Genomic DNA, 8,832 nt, shown 5'->3' on the forward strand with positions numbered 1-8,832 from the left:
CCTTTTTTCCCCAAAATACCAGCTTTCTCACAAACACCTGTCATTTTCCAACCAAGTCTGCTACTATCTCCCAGAAACAGCCGGTTTCCGAGAAATACCTGACGTTTGCTCTCCCAAATACTACTTGACACTCCTCCAGAGGACACTGTCTCCCCTATTTACCACGTTGTCTCCCCAAGAGACCACTTGGCACACCAAAAAGACCACCGTTGCTCTCCAGTACAAGATCTTCTTTCCCACCGGTTCCCACTTTTCTCCCCCAGCTATGTCATTTCCTCCCAGAAATGCCACTTTTCCCTTGGAAATTTCACCTTCTCTTCCAAAAGGAGGAGATTTGCTCCCAGAAATACCCCTTCTCTTACAACTGCCACACGCTTTCTCCCCAAAAAGCCTCCATGACAATGCCAAATGGGACACTTGCAGCCAAGAAGAGGACACCTTCTCTCAGAAAGACCACTTTTCTCCCCAAGAGAGGAGATTTTCTCCCAATTGGATGACATTTGCTGTAAGAAAGACCTGTTTTCTTCCCTCAAGAGGACATTGTCTTTCCCACTGAGGACATTTTCTCCCAGAAGTGCCGCTACTCTGTGAAACACCTCCATTTCCTCCCAAATCTACTCCATGACACGCCTCAGGATGACACTTACTCCCCGATTTGGGGCATTTTCTCCCAGAAATACCACTTCTCTCCCAAAGGGATGGCCTTTTCCCTCTCTAGCATCTGTTTCCTCACCAATACCTGGCATTTTCTCCCAGAAACACCAGCTTTCTCACAGATACATCACCTTCCCCCACCCACATCAGACCTCTTCTCCCAGAAATACCAGGACTCTGCTGAATATTTCCCATTTCCTCCGGAACATACAGCATTACACTCCGCAAGAGGACAGTTTCTTTCAGAAACGTGGCATTTTATCACAGATACACCATTTTTATGCCCAGTAGAGCTCCTTTTCTCCCAGAAATAGCACTGCTCTTAGGAAGAGCTCCCATTTTCTAACCAAAATGCTGCTTTACACTCCTCAAGATCACACTTACCCCCATCAAGATGGCAGTGTCACAGAAATACCAGCTTCTGCCCCCAAAATGGGACTTTGGCTCTCCAAAACAAGACATTTTCTCCCAGAAATACCAGGACTCTTAGAAATACCTCACGTTTCATCTCAAGAATACTGCTTTCCACTCCTCAAGATCACACTGACTCCCATCACAATGGCCTTTTCTCCCACATACACCGGCTTTCTCCCAAATACACGACATTTTCTCCCACATACACCCGTTTTCTCCCAAAGATGGGACATATTCTCCCAGAAATGCCAGCTTATTCTTTAAAAAACGGCCTTTTTTCCCCAAAATACCAGCTTTCTCACAAACACCTGTCATTTTCCAACCAAGTCTGCTACTATCTCCCAGAAACAGCCGGTTTCCGAGAAATACCTGACGTTTGCTCTCCCAAATACTACTTGACACTACTCCAGAGGACACTGTCTCCCCTATTTACCACGTTGTCTCCCCAAGAGACCACTTGGCACACCAAAAAGACCACCGTTGCTCTCCAGTACAAGATCTTCTTTCCCACCGGTTCCCACTTTTCTCCCCCAGCTATGTCATTTCCTCCCAGAAATGCCACTTTTCCCTTGGAAATTTCACCTTCTCTTCCAAAAGGAGGAGATTTGCTCCCAGAAATACCCCTTCTCTTACAACTGCCACACGCTTTCTCCCCAAAAAGCCTCCATGACAATGCCAAATGGGACACTTGCAGCCAAGAAGAGGACACCTTCTCTCAGAAAGACCACTTTTCTCCCCAAGAGAGGAGATTTTCTCCCAATTGGATGACATTTGCTGTAAGAAAGACCCGTTTTCTTCCCTCAAGAGGACATTGTCTTTCCCACTGAGGACATTTTCTCCCAGAAGTGCCGCTACTCTGTGAAACACCTCCATTTCCTCCCAAATCTACTCCATGACACGCCTCAGGATGACACTTACTCCCCGATTTGGGGCATTTTCTCCCAGAAATACCACTTCTCTCCCAAAGGGATGGCCTTTTCCCTCTCTAGCATCTGTTTCCTCACCAATACCTGGCATTTTCTCCCAGAAACACCAGCTTTCTCACAGATACATCACCTTCCCCCACCCACATCAGACCTCTTCTCCCAGAAATACCAGGACTCTGCTGAATATTTCCCATTTCCTCCGGAACATACAGCATTACACTCCGCAAGAGGACAGTTTCTTTCAGAAATGTGGCATTTTATCACAGATACACCATTTTTATGCCCAGTAGAGCTCCTTTTCTCCCAGAAATAGCACTGCTCTTAGGAAGAGCTCCCATTTTCTAACCAAAATGCTGCTTTACACTCCTCAAGATCACACTTACCCCCATCAAGATGGCAGTGTCACAGAAATACCAGCTTCTGCCCCCAAAATGGGACTTTGGCTCTCCAAAACAAGACATTTTCTCCCAGAAATACCAGGACTCTTAGAAATACCTCACGTTTCATCTCAAGAATACTGCTTTCCACTCCTCAAGATCACACTGACTCCCATCACAATGGCCTTTTCTCCCACATACACCAGCTTTCTCCCAAATACACGACATTTTCTCCCACATACACCCGTTTTCTCCCAAAGATGGGACATATTCTCCCAGAAATGCCAGCTTATTCTTTAAAAAACGGCCTTTTTTCCCCAAAATACCAGCTTTCTCACAAACACCTGTCATTTTCCAACCAAGTCTGCTACTATCTCCCAGAAACAGCCGGTTTCCGAGAAATACCTGACGTTTGCTCTCCCAAATACTACTTGACACTCCTCCTGAGGACACTGTCTCCCCTATTTACCACGTTGTCTCCCCAAGAGACCACTTGGCACACCAAAAAGACCACCGTTGCTCTCCAGTACAAGATCTTCTTTCCCACCGGTTCCCACTTTTCTCCCCCAGCTATGTCATTTCCTCCCAGAAATGCCACTTTTCCCTTGGAAATTTCACCTTCTCTTCCAAAAGGAGGAGATTTGCTCCCAGAAATACCCCTTCTCTTACAACTGCCACACGCTTTCTCCCCAAAAAGCCTCCATGACAATGCCAAATGGGACACTTGCAGCCAAGAAGAGGACACCTTCTCTCAGAAAGACCACTTTTCTCCCCAAGAGAGGAGATTTTCTCCCAATTGGATGACATTTGCTGTAAGAAAGACCTGTTTTCTTCCCTCAAGAGGACATTGTCTTTCCCACTGAGGACATTTTCTCCCAGAAGTGCCGCTACTCTGTGAAACACCTCCATTTCCTCCCAAATCTACTCCATGACACGCCTCAGGATGACACTTACTCCCCGATTTGGGGCATTTTCTCCCAGAAATACCACTTCTCTCCCAAAGGGATGGCCTTTTCCCTCTCTAGCATCTGTTTCCTCACCAATACCTGGCATTTTCTCCCAGAAACACCAGCTTTCTCACAGATACATCACCTTCCCCCACCCACATCAGACCTCTTCTCCCAGAAATACCAGGACTCTGCTGAAGATTTCCCATTTCCTCCGGAACATACAGCATTACACTCCGCAAGAGGACAGTTTCTTTCAGAAATGTGGCATTTTATCACAGATACACCATTTTTATGCCCAGTAGAGCTCCTTTTCTCCCAGAAATAGCACTGCTCTTAGGAAGAGCTCCCATTTTCTAACCAAAATGCTGCTTTACACTCCTCAAGATCACACTTACCCCCATCAAGATGGCAGTGTCACAGAAATACCAGCTTCTGCCCCCAAAATGGGACTTTGGCTCTCCAAAACAAGACATTTTCTCCCAGAAATACCAGGACTCTTAGAAATACCTCACGTTTCATCTCAAGAATACTGCTTTCCACTCCTCAAGATCACACTGACTCCCATCACAATGGCCTTTTCTCCCACATACACCAGCTTTCTCCCAAATACACGACATTTTCTCCCACATACACCCGTTTTCTCCCAAAGATGGGACATATTCTCCCAGAAATGCCAGCTTATTCTTTAAAAAACGGCCTTTTTTCCCCAAAATACCAGCTTTCTCACAAACACCTGTCATTTTCCAACCAAGTCTGCTACTATCTCCCAGAAACAGCCGGTTTCCGAGAAATACCTGACGTTTGCTCTCCCAAATACTACTTGACACTCCTCCAGAGGACACTGTCTCCCCTATTTACCACGTTGTCTCCCCAAGAGACCACTTGGCACACCAAAAAGACCACCGTTGCTCTCCAGTACAAGATCTTCTTTCCCACCGGTTCCCACTTTTCTCCCCCAGCTATGTCATTTCCTCCCAGAAATGCCACTTTTCCCTTGGAAATTTCACCTTCTCTTCCAAAAGGAGGAGATTTGCTCCCAGAAATACCCCTTCTCTTACAACTGCCACACGCTTTCTCCCCAAAAAGCCTCCATGACAATGCCAAATGGGACACTTGCAGCCAAGAAGAGGACACCTTCTCTCAGAAAGACCACTTTTCTCCCCAAGAGAGGAGATTTTCTCCCAATTGGATGACATTTGCTGTAAGAAAGACCTGTTTTCTTCCCTCAAGAGGACATTGTCTTTCCCACTGAGGACATTTTCTCCCAGAAGTGCCGCTACTCTGTGAAACACCTCCATTTCCTCCCAAATCTACTCCATGACACGCCTCAGGATGACACTTACTCCCCGATTTGGGGCATTTTCTCCCAGAAATACCACTTCTCTCCCAAAGGGATGGCCTTTTCCCTCTCTAGCATCTGTTTCCTCACCAATACCTGGCATTTTCTCCCAGAAACACCAGCTTTCTCACAGATACATCACCTTCCCCCCCCCACATCAGACCTCTTCTCCCAGAAATACCAGGACTCTGCTGAATATTTCCCATTTCCTCCGGAACATACAGCATTACACTCCGCAAGAGGACAGTTTCTTTCAGAAACGTGGCATTTTATCACAGATACACCATTTTTATGCCCAGTAGAGCTCCTTTTCTCCCAGAAATAGCACTGCTCTTAGGAAGAGCTCCCATTTTCTAACCAAAATGCTGCTTTACACTCCTCAAGATCACACTTACCCCCATCAAGATGGCAGTGTCACAGAAATACCAGCTTCTGCCCCCAAAATGGGACTTTGGCTCTCCAAAACAAGACATTTTCTCCCAGAAATACCAGGACTCTTAGAAATACCTCACGTTTCATCTCAAGAATACTGCTTTCCACTCCTCAAGATCACACTGACTCCCATCACAATGGCCTTTTCTCCCACATACACCAGCTTTCTCCCAAATACACGACATTTTCTCCCACATACACCCGTTTTCTCCCAAAGATGGGACATATTCTCCCAGAAATGCCAGCTTATTCTTTAAAAAACGGCCTTTTTTCCCCAAAATACCAGCTTTCTCACAAACACCTGTCATTTTCCAACCAAGTCTGCTACTATCTCCCAGAAACAGCCGGTTTCCGAGAAATACCTGACGTTTGCTCTCCCAAATACTACTTGACACTCCTCCAGAGGACACTGTCTCCCCTATTTACCACGTTGTCTCCCCAAGAGACCACTTGGCACACCAAAAAGACCACCGTTGCTCTCCAGTACAAGATCTTCTTTCCCACCGGTTCCCACTTTTCTCCCCCAGCTATGTCATTTCCTCCCAGAAATGCCACTTTTCCCTTGGAAATTTCACCTTCTCTTCCAAAAGGAGGAGATTTGCTCCCAGAAATACCCCTTCTCTTACAACTGCCACACGCTTTCTCCCCAAAAAGCCTCCATGACAATGCCAAATGGGACACTTGCAGCCAAGAAGAGGACACCTTCTCTCAGAAAGACCACTTTTCTCCCCAAGAGAGGAGATTTTCTCCCAATTGGATGACATTTGCTGTAAGAAAGACCTGTTTTCTTCCCTCAAGAGGACATTGTCTTTCCCACTGAGGACATTTTCTCCCAGAAGTGCCGCTACTCTGTGAAACACCTCCATTTCCTCCCAAATCTACTCCATGACACGCCTCAGGATGACACTTACTCCCCGATTTGGGGCATTTTCTCCCAGAAATACCACTTCTCTCCCAAAGGGATGGCCTTTTCCCTCTCTAGCATCTGTTTCCTCACCAATACCTGGCATTTTCTCCCAGAAACACCAGCTTTCTCACAGATACATCACCTTCCCCCCCCCACATCAGACCTCTTCTCCCAGAAATACCAGGACTCTGCTGAATATTTCCCATTTCCTCCGGAACATACAGCATTACACTCCGCAAGAGGACAGTTTCTTTCAGAAATGTGGCATTTTATCACAGATACACCATTTTTATGCCCAGTAGAGCTCCTTTTCTCCCAGAAATAGCACTGCTCTTAGGAAGAGCTCCCATTTTCTAACCAAAATGCTGCTTTACACTCCTCAAGATCACACTTACCCCCATCAAGATGGCAGTGTCACAGAAATACCAGCTTCTGCCCCCAAAATGGGACTTTGGCTCTCCAAAACAAGACATTTTCTCCCAGAAATACCAGGACTCTTAGAAATACCTCACGTTTCATCTCAAGAATACTGCTTTCCACTCCTCAAGATCACACTGACTCCCATCACAATGGCCTTTTCTCCCACATACACCAGCTTTCTCCCAAATACACGACATTTTCTCCCACATACACCCGTTTTCTCCCAAAGATGGGACATACTCTCCCAGAAATGCCAGCTTATTCTTTAAAAAACGGCCTTTTTTCCCCAAAATACCAGCTTTCTCACAAACACCTGTCATTTTCCAACCAAGTCTGCTACTATCTCCCAGAAACAGCCGGTTTCCGAGAAATACCTGACGTTTGCTCTCCCAAATACTACTTGACACTCCTCCAGAGGACACTGTCTCCCCTATTTACCACGTTGTCTCCCCAAGAGACCACTTGGCACACCAAAAAGACCACCGTTGCTCTCCAGTACAAGATCTTCTTTCCCACCGGTTCCCACTTTTCTCCCCCAGCTATGTCATTTCCTCCCAGAAATGCCACTTTTCCCTTGGAAATTTCACCTTCTCTTCCAAAAGGAGGAGATTTGCTCCCAGAAATACCCCTTCTCTTACAACTGCCACACGCTTTCTCCCCAAAAAGCCTCCATGACAATGCCAAATGGGACACTTGCAGCCAAGAAGAGGACACCTTCTCTCAGAAAGACCACTTTTCTCCCCAAGAGAGGAGATTTTCTCCCAATTGGATGACATTTGCTGTAAGAAAGACCTGTTTTCTTCCCTCAAGAGGACATTGTCTTTCCCACTGAGGACATTTTCTCCCAGAAGTGCCGCTACTCTGTGAAACACCTCCATTTCCTCCCAAATCTACTCCATGACACGCCTCAGGATGACACTTACTCCCCGATTTGGGGCATTTTCTCCCAGAAATACCACTTCTCTCCCAAAGGGATGGCCTTTTCCCTCTCTAGCATCTGTTTCCTCACCAATACCTGGCATTTTCTCCCAGAAACACCAGCTTTCTCACAGATACATCACCTTCCCCCCCCCACATCAGACCTCTTCTCCCAGAAATACCAGGACTCTGCTGAATATTTCCCATTTCCTCCGGAACATACAGCATTACACTCCGCAAGAGGACAGTTTCTTTCAGAAATGTGGCATTTTATCACAGATACACCATTTTTATGCCCAGTAGAGCTCCTTTTCTCCCAGAAATAGCACTGCTCTTAGGAAGAGCTCCCATTTTCTAACCAAAATGCTGCTTTACACTCCTCAAGATCACACTTACCCCCATCAAGATGGCAGTGTCACAGAAATACCAGCTTCTGCCCCCAAAATGGGACTTTGGCTCTCCGAAACAAGACATTTTCTCCCAGAAATACCAGGACTCTTAGAAATACCTCACGTTTCATCTCAAGAATACTGCTTTCCACTCCTCAAGATCACACTGACTCCCATCACAATGGCCTTTTCTCCCACATACACCAGTTTTCTCCCAAATACACGACATTTTCTCCCACATACACCCGTTTTCTCCCAAAGATGGGACATATTCTCCCAGAAATGCCAGCTTATTCTTTAAAAAACGGCCTTTTTTTCCCAAAATACCAGCTTTCTCACAAACACCTGTCATTTTCCAACCAAGTCTGCTACTATCTCCCAGAAACAGCCGGTTTCCGAGAAATACCTGACGTTTGCTCTCCCAAATACTACTTGACACTCCTCCAGAGGACATTGTCTCCCCTATTTACCACGTTGTCTCCCCAAGAGACCACTTGGCACACCAAAAAGACCACCGTTGCTCTCCAGTACAAGATCTTCTTTCCCACCGGTTCCCACTTTTCTCCCCCAGCTATGTCATTTCCTCCCAGAAATGCCACTTTTCCCTTGGAAATTTCACCTTCTCTTCCAAAAAGAGGAGATTTGCTCCCAGAAATACTCCTTCTCTTACAACTGCCACACGCTTTCTCCCCAAAAAGCCTCCATGACAATGCCAAATGGGACACTTGCAGGGAAGAAGAGGACACCTTCTCTCAGAAAGACCACTTTTCTCCCCAAGAGAGGAGATTTTCTCCCAATTGGATGACATTTGCTGTAAGAAAGACCCGTTTTCTTCCCTCAAGAGGACATTGTCTTTCCCACTGAGGACATTTTCTCCCAGAAGTGCCGCTACTCTGTGAAACACCTCCATTTCCTCCCAAATCTACTCCATGACACGCCTCAGGATGACACTTACTCCCCGATTTGGGGCATTTTCTCCCAGAAATACCACTTCTCTCCCAAAGGGATGGCCTTTTCCCTCTCTAGCATCTGTTTCCTCACCAATACCTGGCATTTTCTCCCAGAAACACCAGCTTTCTCACAGATACATCACCTTCCCCCCCCCA

Source organism: Phasianus colchicus, unplaced genomic scaffold (assembly GCF_987193195.1).
Source record: "Phasianus colchicus unplaced genomic scaffold, bPhaCol1.hap1.1 HAP1_SCAFFOLD_59, whole genome shotgun sequence".
Lineage (NCBI taxonomy): Eukaryota > Metazoa > Chordata > Aves > Galliformes > Phasianidae > Phasianus > Phasianus colchicus.